This window comes from Bactrocera dorsalis, chromosome 1 (assembly GCF_023373825.1).
Source record: "Bactrocera dorsalis isolate Fly_Bdor chromosome 1, ASM2337382v1, whole genome shotgun sequence".
Lineage (NCBI taxonomy): Eukaryota > Metazoa > Arthropoda > Insecta > Diptera > Tephritidae > Bactrocera > Bactrocera dorsalis.
Genome location: NC_064303.1, coordinates 99,176,145 through 99,189,162, shown reverse-complemented (window position 1 = coordinate 99,189,162; position 13,018 = coordinate 99,176,145). Strand labels below are relative to the sequence as shown.

At 39.4% G+C, this 13,018-nt stretch overlaps 1 long non-coding RNA gene across 1 annotated transcript in view; it reads left to right on the top strand.

The window, feature by feature from the left end:
- The first annotated feature begins 771 nt into the window (after positions 1 to 771).
- The window catches only part of LOC125777835 (uncharacterized), a 45,777-nt gene continuing 33,530 nt past the window's right edge, over positions 772 to 13,018 (top strand). Inside the window, exon 1 of the long non-coding RNA XR_007422419.1 lies at positions 772 to 1,520. This is a non-coding gene — a long non-coding RNA (uncharacterized LOC125777835). The remainder of the gene's footprint in view (positions 1,521 to 13,018) is intronic.

Genomic DNA, 13,018 nt, shown 5'->3' with positions numbered 1-13,018 from the left:
ATGGTTAAGAAGAGATACCTTGATGCTCCTATGAGGCGGTTCCGCTTCAAGCAGGTGACTGCACGGATGGTTTCTACTAAAACATCCTAACGGAAATTGATTGGAGAGAAGTACATTATGCTCCAGACCTCACTGTGTGGATGTTCCATAGGAGACATCAAGAGGCATCCCGCTATAGTCCGTGGTGCAGTGTTTTGACAACTTCTTTTCCTTTAGATTAGGTGGTAGATATAACTTCATTTGCTACAGTGGTCCGGTATCGCTGATTTCGAAAAATGAGCAGCAGATCGATATCTCAAAAACTGAGGAACTTGTTCGCTTATATCCAGATAGACGGACGGACTGCCGAACGGACATGGCTAAATCGGCTCAACACGTCACGTTGGTCATTTAGGTACATATATACCTTTTATACTCTTCGGCGTTTTCTTCTTGGTGTTGCAAACTGTATATACCCTGTTCTGGGAATAAAAATCAAACATTTAACTAACTGGTAACAAGAGCTGTCATTGCATCAGAGAAATTCTCTTAGAAATTACCAAAAAAAAGAGGAAATTCAAATTTATCTGTTAAACTAATCAATAAAAAGCGAGTGGTGGATTAAAAATTTATTGTACAAATTTAAAAATAAGTAGTAAAATAATTTATAAGAAAAGCAGTAAATTTGTTTGAGAATCAATGCGCGAGAACCCTTTTTCTTCAACAACTGCACTTACTTTGATGCTCATCTCTCTCTTTCTTGATTCACACAGGTGTTCTACAAGCCATTATAACTACTCAAATGCTAATTTATTTGCTTATCAAAACATTAAAAAGTGATACTTATCGACTAACCGAAGACATTCTTCATTATAGAGGCAAAGCAACACACAAACGAGTTAACTAAAAAGCAATAAAAACAACAATGAACTGAAAGCAGAAAAAACAACACGAAAAAACTACGCCAACAAAATTAACAAAATATTGAATTTCATAGTAAATAAATTTTACTAAAAATTTGTAACGAACACGAAGCAGCAGAACACGAAGAACACGAAGAGCAGAGAAAATTTCACAAGAAATCATAAAAATTTTGATTGCTTACATTAAAAAGGGCCGCAACAAGCCACGAGATTTGGCTGCCTTTGAGAAAGAGTACACTGAAGACACCACGTAAAAACACGATATGAAAAAGACGTCGAAAAAGCAACAAAAAAGAATATATAAACAAATAATAAAATACTGTACGCCGATGTTGAATAAAAGTAATGAATTAAGAAGCATCATTGGTGATGGGAACACAGCATGAAAGCCAATCAACACCAACAACCAACTGACGGCTTCGTAAGAATTACTGTATTTGGGCGATAACTCATCTGCTAACGATAATGGAGCGAGTGAAATTGGCGCGCCAGTAGACATCGTGAGTATGAGCGTCGTTCGCTGTGTATGTGTGCGTGTGAGCGGCGCTTACGGAAGCACCTTGTACGAACACTCAACTGACCGCCTGAACACTGGCGCACGGGAACCCTTGGATGCTGGTGAGTTTTTGTTTGACTTTATCCATATATTTTTTTTTTTGTTTTTTTGCCTTCTTATTTTAATGATGAATTAATCGTTATATAAAATGTTATAAGACGCACGTAATGATTAACGTGAAATGAAAGGCATAAAAGTGGCAGGGATGCTAGAGAGGCCAAGCTTATGAATACATTAAGGCATGAGTGGCGTATTACATACATTTATAGATAGGTAGAGTTGCTAGTAGTGAGATATTGACAGCATGAGAGAATTTACATATATACAGATAGCTATATTTTTAAGAATTACGTACTTAACTATAACTATATCTGATTTTCTTTCATATATAGTACATATACTTACTGGTAAAAAGTTTCACAGATTCCGCTTTTACTCTGGAATTCTTTAAAATTTTGCAGGAAATTCAGTCAATAACATTAACTTGAGCCAAATGAACGGTAGAAGTGAAATTTAAAAAAAACCTTAACTTCGGTTGCACTGTGGCTATAAACCCTTAACAAATACAAAAAGTTCCTGAAGGAACTTGATTTTGACTGGTCAGTTTGCATGACAGCTACATATTATATATGCTATCGTGGTCCGATCGGATCAATTTATTCGAAGATTGAACCGGTTTCTTGGGTAATAATTCATGCCAACGTTCGGGAAGATAGCTCAGATACAAAAGTTTCTCATACCAGCACTTGGTTCCGATCGTTCAGTTTGTATAGCAGCTATACGCTATGGCGAAATGAACTGAGCAATTTCTTCGGAGATTGAACCGTTGCCTTAGGTAGTAAACCAAATTTCAAGAAGATATTTTGTGAGATTAAACATTTTTTCATACAAGCACTTACTTCGGGATCGTTTAGTAAGTGGTCACATATGGGCGGTTTCGAAAAATTTCTTGGGGAGAAATCTCCAAGCAATCGACTAAGCTCGTCACTCTGATTATCAGTGCTGTCGTCACAGCAACTATATGTGCGACTTGCATATTAGTAAAAACCCCTCTCTAAGGAACCGTCGTCACCCTGTAGCCAGAACTGAATTACCTCAAAGTAGTTTCTTAGTTTATTTTTCTCATCGAGAGATTTACATCTGCGCCCTGAGTCCAGTACCCGCTTTTTACTGCGTAGCAAGATTCCATGCGAATATCTGGATATTCTCCCAGTTTGATCCACTCCAGCCTGACGCTGATTAAATTGTTCGCGTTTATTGGGCCAACTAAGTTGTTGCAGAACTCTGTCGAGTTGACAGCTCTTGGCTGGCTAAAAGTCCGGGTCCGTTCCTGTTACGTAGACCCGACTGTCGTGGGAGCAAGTGCCAACAGGTCTTCTACAGTTTTTCGACTTTTCTCATTCTGTTGAGGTACTTTTTGAAGTATCCGTGATCAGCTAATAGTTGAGTTGTGTAAAAGCCGACCTCGCCGAATTTATGACCTGTCCATAAATGATTCGGTCGCGAATCACCTCTTCAGCCCTTCTCTTTGAAAATCTGTTATATTTTATGAACACCCTTTTAAGAACGAAAATGCGGAAATAGGCAACCCTAGGATCTCACAACTCACAGCTTTATCGTAAAGTTTGACATTTTTGATATTATAAATACTCAGAATATGCAATAACTTCAAATATTTATTTCGGCCATAAAACGAAATTAATTCTAGAACATGTAACGCGATTTTTTTCTGCAAGGAACAGTGTTTATCGATGGAAAGTCGAACTCATTGGAGGTCGCAGATTACTCCAAGATAAATTTCGTGAAGGTCGTCCTAAATCAGTTGCTGTTCCGGAAACTATTGATGATCCGCGCAAACAGAAATTGCAAGATTGTCCTGCGATCTATCGCGAACCAGCGACAATCAATGTTACATGACTCCATCCACTAATCCTTATCCACTTAATTTATTTTAGTATTAAAACCTCGAGAATCTTTCTCTAGGACAGCCCAAAACTTCGTATTATTTCAAGACATGATTCTATGATTCTATGTAAGACTTTCAAAACTAGGATCAAGTGTTTACCCTGATTTATGTATTACTTGCTTGTCTGATCTTACTTTGGATTTTGCCAACATGAACAGTTGACATATGGTATCTGTTAATTATTTTCGAAAATTATAGGAAGTTGCAGTGATCTTACCCAATTTTGAGATAGGTGATTTTGGACAGGCGATTTTGGCAAGTTCAAGTTGTTCGATGTAACTTATCTATAATATTAAAATTTCCTAATGGCAGGCGTGCTTTACTACAGTTCTTATAACATGTTAGAAATTCTCAAAGCGAAGAAACATAATTTGTATACCATTATCGTATGTACGTGAACTTTGTTTTTGTAAAAAAGAGCGGAACCCCCTCTCATTATGAACACATTCACTCGTGATATTAGATTCGCCTTCGCGTCTAATTTCATTACAGCTGCAACACATTTATCTTATCAGAATTTTGGAATTCAAAAATTGTCAACGACACACACGCACACATACACATATGGTATACAAAGCGATGCACTTTCAATTGCAAACTATATGCTTTCTACAAAAGCAACAAAGAGTGTCAGCAAACTCCAATTTGGTACGCCCCATTACACTTCAATTCGAGTGCAACACACACATACATCCACTCTGTGCATATGTGTTGCAGTGCAACATTTGTTTAGACTAAACACATTTGTAACAATATTTGAAAACTAATTTTAGATGCCTTGAAGTGCAGTGAAACAGTCATCAAAATCGAAAACAAAACATAGCTCAACACCGCGAGTACCGCCAGCCACCAGAAGCAAAGAGAAACAAAGCAATATGGCATCACCTTAGGGTGGTGACTACGTGCAGCGGCATCGATCGACAGTTGAAATATTTTATGCAGTGATTTTTGACGTGTGCGCGTGATTTGTCATTGACATTATTATGAACTGTTCATGTCACACGAGTGTAGAAATATGTCTTCAAATTTATAGTACGCTATATACATATATACATATGTTTGTAGTAGATATTCGTAGCTGCTTGTGCTAGCCCTGGAAGAAATTTTGAAGCTATGCGCTTCTTCTTCTTTTTTTATCGGACTAGACAGCGCTTACGCGGTTATAGCGTCAGTTGTTCTTTTTCGCCGTTTGGCACCAATTGGTATTTCCAAGTATAGACACGTCCTTCTCTACCTGGTCCTTCTCTACCTCGTCCTTCCAACTGAGTGGAGGTCTTTCTCTTCTTATAGACGTCGAATACTCTCAGGGCTGGAGTGTTTTCATCCACTCGGTCGACATGACCTAGCCGGCGTAACCGCTGTCTCTTAAACTGCTGAACTATGTCAATGTCGTCGTATATGTATATCGTAAAGCTCATCGTCCGCTCCATCGTCATCGATTGGGGAGTAGGGTTCCTGGTATTATGCTTTCACTGCCATTCAGCAAGTTGGAGAAGTGTTCCCTCTATAATTTCAGTATGTTCTGGTCATCAGTCACTAGTTCACCTCTGGAGGTTCTACAAGAGTATGCTCCGGTCTTGAAACCTTCTGTTAGTCGCTGCATCTTTTCGTAGAATTTTCGAGCAATACCCCTATCGGCCCGTTTGTCAGACTCTTCGTACTCACACATTTCGGCCTCTCTTTTTTTGTCTACAAATGCGTCTCGCTTTCCTCTTCAGTTCTCAGTATCTGTCCCATCCTGCAAGTGTTGTGAACGATTGTAACGTTCCGAGGTAGGCAGTCTGCTTTCTCTCCTGCGCATGGCTCATCGTACCAACTTTTCTTTTGCATTTTTCGAAAAGCTGTGGTTCCGTTTGCAGCTGTACGTAAGGAGCTTAAAATGCGGTCCCACAGTTCCCTTATATTCGTACCCTCAGAGAGCAGGAGTTCAAGCCGAGTAAAATATCGTTCGGCTGTCTGTTATAATTGCAACTTCTCGACGTCGAACCTTCTTTGTGTTTGTTGACTTGCGTTTTTTGCTACGCAGAGGTGGATTCGTATCTTCGCTTCAACAAGATTGTCGTCCGAGCCAATGGCATGACCTCGGAACGTACGCAGTATTCTGGAGACGTGTCTACCGTCTATCACAACCTAATCGATCTGCTTGGTGGTTTTTAATTTCGGAGGCCAGGTAGATTCATGACTTTTTCCATGCAGGAATCTTGTACTACAGATAACCATATTTCAGGCCCCGACGAAGTCAATCAGCCTCAACGCATTTGGGGATATTTCATCGGGGAGACTGAATTTACCGATAGTTGTGCCAAAGATACCTTCCTTGCCCACTCTGGCGTTAAAGTCCACAAGCACGATTTTTACATCGTGATGGGAAAAACTCTCATACGTGAGCTGTAAGCGCTCAAAGAAGACATCTTTAGTCAATCGTCCTTCTCTTCCGTCGGGGCGTGTGCGCAAATCAGTGATATGTGGAAGAACTTTGCTTTAATGGGGATCGTGGCTAGACGTTCAGCCGCCGGGGTGAATGACAGTACTCGGCGACGGAGCCTCTTCCCACCACAAATCCCACACCAAATTTGCGCTCCTTTATAAGGTCACTGTAATAAATGCCACAAGGACCTACTCGCCCCAGTCCTTGTCGTGTCCATTGCATTTCTTGGACTGCGGGTCATTCATCCGGAGCTGTTTTCTTCCTTTCATTAGGGAAAGGGGTTTTGGTTCTAACAATTCCAACGGAACGTGGTTCCTACAGGTCCAACTCTCATTGGACATGTACACATCAAAGATGCAATGAGCTACCCAGTTGTCAACAGCCTGCGTTCACTTTAACCTCTAGATTGCAGTCAACAACAACTGCATATCACAAGAACAATAACAAAAAATTTCAATAACATACAATGACTTTGACAACAAAATATCGAATTTTATAAAAATGAGTTTCTTCTTCTCCGCGTGCTGCATTTCCGTCCACTCGCAACCCCCTGTCAGCCCACTATCAGCTTACTGCTCGCCGCCACATTTTCTAATTGCTTTTAAAATGTTTCACTTTATATAAATAATTGCATTTTTGACATTTTCTCGAACGTACAACAACACAGCACAGCCACAATAGCTGCAGCTTGCTCCCCACAGCAAATATCCCTGCGATCAGTCAGTCCACTCACTCAGTTGGCTTCTTTTGTTGAGGCTTCTTCTATTTTGAGTGCTCGGTGTGTGTGTGTTGTGGATTTTCGAAATGGTTTTCAAAGCTAAATTGAGGCAGATTATGGTTGCGCGGCAAGCCACCCCCTCGCATCGGTTGCATGGCACCGCAGGGACTTACGCTAATTGCCTCGGTGCGTGGTGCAATGTCGCGCGGCAAATGCTTTTGGTTAATTTTGGAATTGCTCGCTGCGGCATAGTTTGAAAGTCACTGCCATATTAATTTAATTTATGCCTGCCATTTATTATTTTCTAAATTGATTTGGAACGTGCCATATTGTTGCATTATAAATTTATATATGTGCAACTTGCAACAAAGCCGCCCAACGGCAACCATACGTCCATATCTGCTCCACCGCCAACACCCGCATCTCGTGCCTCTCGCTTTCTCTCCCTCTCATGCTTAATGTCTCAAAAATGGGGAAAATCGAAAGCGTAAAGTAATTAGACATTCCATAAGCACAAAATTTATATTCACACTCTAATCGAATTTATTGAAATCACAAATTTTTATTTCCTACCAAAATAGTCGGAACTTTGTTGTAGTTCTATGGTTGTAGACTCGAAATCTCGTATGCAAAATTTTCCATTTTCAATAAAAATCAAAAATTATGTGAACTTAGCTCATTCGCGCCATTAACGGTGACAAATTTAATACTCATCTCGGTGTGTGCTAATTTACGACCGCTAGCCGAAGTTGTTCGTTTGAGAAAGCAAGCGGATCGAATTTGATCTGTTGAGTTCAATAAAGTATCGAAAAGCTATCGCTATAAAGTATGAATGCTTAAGTTCTGTAAAGTAAGCGTGTAGGCCGATACCCGTATCACCTATCTTAAGTACTCAACGATAATGAGCTTAAAAAACGAACGACAATAATATATTGATGCCAATCTAAAGTACTTCTCGTTAGAAGATTGGATTGATATTCATGGATTTTAGCTAGGAATTGTGTAAAAATCTATTTGCAATGCACTCAGCATGCGACATTAAGATTCATCGTTATCTATTCATAACGACCACGACCAAAATTGACAGTATTTTATGCAATATAAACCTTTTAAAAACAAATTCTTTTTTTTACGGGTGATCCAATTAAAGGTGCTTTTTTTTGTTTAGTATTGTTTGGCACTTCATCATGGAAAGGCTTGAAGACCTGACCTAAAGCCGCTGGACCCTCCCTAGCGACATCGTTTTACTCTATGAGCTCTTAAAAAGTTCCAAGAAGATCCGACGTTTTCGAGCCAAATTTTCTTCAGTGATGAGATCCATTTCTGGCTCAATGAGTATGTAAACAAGCAAAATTGCCGCATTTGAGACGAAAAGCAACCTGGAGGATTCAAGAGTTGGGCTGGTGGGGTCATCGGTTCATATTTCTTCAAAAATGATGCCGGTAAGAACGTAATCGTCAATTGCGACCGTTATGGCGCCACGATAACCGACTATTTGATGCCTGTAATTGAAGCTCAAGATCTCGACGTCATTTGGTTTCAACAAAACCACGTCACTTTCCACAAATCGCATCAATCAATAGATTTATGAAGAGAACACTTCGAAGAGTAGATAATTTCATGTTTTGGTTCGGTCGATTGAGCACCAAGATAATGTGATATTACCGCGTTAGACTTCTTTTGGGGATATGTAAAGTCTAAAGTCTATGCGGACAATCCCACTTCGATTCCTTGGAGCAGAACATTACGCCAGTCATTCGGCAGTAACCAGTCGAAATGCTTGAACAAGTCATCGAAAACTGGACTCAACGGATAGACCATCTGACCCGTACCCACGGCCAACATTTCCCTTTTCTCTATATTTTACGCCTCGTCAATATCTGGTCACCTAAAGCTATATTAGTAAAGTCCAATCATTATTCTTACCTTTCCTATATGCGTATTGGTCTTTGCGACGACTTCAATATCCAAGGGAAGCTTTCTTTTTTTGGATTTTTTTTTAGGGTCTCAGATATGGTTCTTGTCTTTCAACCAAGAATGGATTTGGAGAACCTCTTTCTTTTCTTTTTCTCTTTATCTATATGTGTCTCTCTCTCTTTCTATCTTTCTTCCATCAACTCTGTGTATCTGTCTTCTTCTGCCTTTCTTTCTCTTTCTCTCTCTCTCTGTTTTTTCACTGATCCAACTGAATGTTTTGACTTCAAGATTACTACTCGGACTATTGTGGCTTCAAATTGCGTTGTTGGTGACCTCTCGGTTTGAAAGAAAATTTTAATATTTTGAGTGCAGTACTCACAGCTATAAAAAAAAATTCTCGCGATTTCCCATCATATATGATCTTCGTATTTGTAGGACTCCACATGAGTCATGTAGCTGGATCCATCCTTAAATGTTTAAGAGCGATCTGTCGAATGCATAAAATTTGTTTCTCCCAGGAGCTTCGAACCTTCAGCTCTAACGAAACGATATTTTTGAAATTCCACGCAATCTCAAAACTTAAAAGCTTTCCCTCACAACATTGCCTAGACACTTTTTTTTTCTGAACGCACAAACAACATTAATTTGCCAACAATGACCGAACATTAATACTCTTCTTATCTCTTTAAGATACAGAAGCCGCCACTTATGCTTTAATCGTAAAAAATAGTGATTCCGTTTTGCATTCTTATCATCATAAGAGCTAATTTTATGACAATTTTATTGCGTTAGCATTTGCTGATAAGATAATCCAGCGGTTAACCGCTTTTATGACTGGTTCGAGGTGACTTGAAGTGCGCCTGAAGGCACTAAAATTAGAAGTGTTGGACAAGGCTTGCGAATTACTTAGGTTAAATGAGGGAGAGGAGAGAGAGAGTAAAGTATTTGCGGAGTACTCTACAATACACTACATGTTAAATTAATAATTTAATGGTCGGAAGATTTCTTCGCTCTTTACTTCTAATCAAAACTTCACATTAAATATCTTGAATTCGCAACTTCTTTTGAAAATTTCATGAAATTTTTTTCCTTTTACATTGGGGAACCATTGCATCCCATGTCAATAATTTAGTGAAATTTTGGGGTTGAAACACTCTCAAACTTGCAGTTTATTGACCTTCGTTTGTAAGAGTAACTAAACGCAATTTAAGAAAGTTCAATTGTCATGTCAAACGGGTGGTAATAATGTTTGTACATTTGTATACATATGTATTTGGTACGCTTGTAGACACTTTGTATATATCGCATATACGAGTACTAATACACGAGCCTGAAACACTAGTGCAAGTCAGGAAGGGCGGATTTGCTCATCTCCTCCCTCGCAGACAGATGATTGTGCCGCCCAACGTGGTGCGTCGCAGCTACATGAAAAATGTGAAAAGTGCTGGAGTCGAGGACGAAATAGTGGTGTCAAGTGATTTGTAAGACTAGTAGTTGGATTAGAGCTAGTCGAAGTTGCTTTTTACTACCTTTAGTGTCTTGTACTCGTAGCATTACCCAGTGCAGAATTGGTAGATCAAGCATTGACAGCTGCGTCTTATGAAGAGTGAATTAAATTGTAATTAGCAGAAAATTTGCGAAAAAATAGTAAAGATTTTAGTGTTAAGGCTTATAGCTTCCCAAAAGAGACTCAAAATTTCAATTAGTAGTAGATGTTACCGTCTATGCTTACAATCCAATAAGTATAGTAAGATATTAGTTGAAAATGTAGCGAAATGATCACGAATAAACAATGCAGTATGACATGGTGCATTATCGCACTTCTTTGTTCAATAAATTCAGTAAAAATCGAAGAATTCACTTTTGGAGCCTCACAAAACGACGCATATCTCAAATACTATTGAATATTTTGACGTCAAATTTATCATAGATGTCACTAACAGTACTGCCAACTTACAGAAAATAGGACTTTTTACTGGTTTTAGACCTGCGCTTACGAAAATCACGTAAAGTCCATAGATCCAACGTTTCAGCGCAAGGGACAGTGAAGTACCCACACGATTCCAAAAAAGTTGGTGCTAAAGTGCTCTCACTGGCAAACTCATTAGTTTTGCAGTTTTCGGTTTATATTTATTGGGTTAGGTCGGATCCGAAGGTTGTACTCGACTACCCTGCACTCTTCGAAAAACCTATACTTCTATCATCGTTAGCTTCGGTCTTTAGTTTGTATGACTATTATTTTCGACACGTAATCTTTCCCATTCTTTGTTCAAAGTCTATTATAATTTTTTCTGAGAGACGTAGACATTGGTCCCTGTATGCGATATTGAAATCTCCTTATTGAATCTGATCTGACCAGAAAGGGAACAAGTTGGTAGGATTTTCGGTTTACTACTGGGTAACTGGGTCCCTCGTGAGCATGGTGAGAATTGGCCAACTACAAACATTTATGGAATCACAAGATCTTTCATTTTGTCCTGTAAATCTTAATGACTAGGGAGATCTCGCCCTTACCAACATTCACCTTTTACAAGTCGTAGATTATTTTTTACTAATCATTGCCAAATATCAATAGCTTGGAATAAGACGACTTTATTAATATTTCGTTTCTGTCAAGTCAAGGCCTACTTAACACACACACCTAAACTTCGCATTTTCTGACATCCAGAAGAATGTAGGGTTTCACAAGGAATGAAATTTGGCAGCCTATTTCGTGAACATCAGCCATAGCATCTTACTTAGTCTTCTTATTCTTAATATTTTTTTTTACAGCAAGAACCTGAAGAGAGCATTCCACAGTATTTTATGGGGGGAGAGATATAGTAATATATCCAATGAGTAATTCCGTTTGACACACGGATATTGTTATTCGGGTATTCTCAAAGTAAAATGAGATGTTACCAACTTTCTCTTAGTTGTACGTTATTTTAACTGGGCATTGTCCGATCGGGGCTATGTTGGTTCAAAATCATAACGTACGTGTAGCTTAGAACAAGACGTCTTTTTGAATATTCCGTTCTTGCGAAGTCAATGTGAAAACACCTGAATCTCACTACGAGTATATGAGGTTTCACAAAGGACGGTATTTGACAGTCTAAGTATGATGCCCTTAGTGTAGGCCAGCCATATCACCTACTTTAGTCTACTTCTTTCAAGAAAACAACCCGATGATATCATTTCATTATATTATATTTCGTGGTATTTCATGGTGAAGGCGTTGACGTTTTTTATGATGAATATTAAAGTTCTAATTAAACCCTACCTTTATCTGTCATTACTAAAACCAGTAGGTCAGTGTATGGCATGGCAGCCGGCCAGTAGAACCTAACCTAACCTAGTATATCCGATGAGTGATGCTCGGAGAATGGTATTTCAGTGGGCTTCACATTATCTTCACGTAAAATTATGTGAGTTCGCATACATGAATACAACCAAATTAAATCATTTTAAGCTAATAGGGTAGAATATGTTTGTTGAACCCTGGAGTACTATATATGCCTCGATAATATTAAATTCCGATCCAAAAAGGATTAAATCACGAAAAGGTCAACGCGTGGCCGAATAAAGTCTGGGTCTGTACCATAGAACCCGCTTTCCGCCTACTTGTTCCGAATCAATTCGATCGTACTATACCTCCTAAGGGTCCTGTATGCAAAAAGTCTTCGCATAGGAATTATTATTCTCATATATTTCTTTAACATTCCTTGAAAGCGCCCCCTCAGACCGCCCATTTATACCTCCCACCTCGTTAGCACTTAGTACTCACTTCATTGTCCTTCCGTTTGACTGCATAAATTTCAAATAAATTCCTCAAATATTTGCACAACAGCTTCCTGCTGTCATAATTATGCATTAATACGCAAACATATTGACTTTGCCACTTGCCGCGTACAATTTGCCACCCACACAGACTGGCACACGCAATACGCGCTATGTTGCGAATAAAATTGGCGGAAGTGTGTGCGGCATGAGGCAATAATATTTACATAAGTCGCCATAAATGCACAAAATCATTTCATAAATGGCAATAGATGAAACTGTGTAAACATAACGCCTTCCTGCCAACCAGCCACGTGCCACACTTTTCATACGCTGCCTACAAAAACACACTTCCCTTTCAGACGACTTCCTTCCGCCAGCCAGGCCGGCGGCGCATTTGCATTATCCTTTGCGCTATCCTTTTCGGGCGTACTATATTAATAAAGTTGAATTACTCATAAAATTATAGCAACACCAGAGGCGCTGGCACGCACCCCTCTCCGCCACAGCTACTGGGTGAATTGTTAGCGGGTCTAACGGTTGGGGGCACATACTTTTCCGCTTTCCACTTTGTTCGCACATTGTCAGGCGCCGCGATTTCCAATCACTTCATCAAAACAACCCCACGAATTATGAAATTATTTTCCATAATGTGAATAATAAGCAGCGAGTGTGTGTGTGCGTGTGCCGCTGCGGCAGGATATGCGGCGCAGTGAACATGAAGCGCGTGACCTTGTTGTGTTATTGTTGTTGTTGTTTTTGCTGTTTTTGA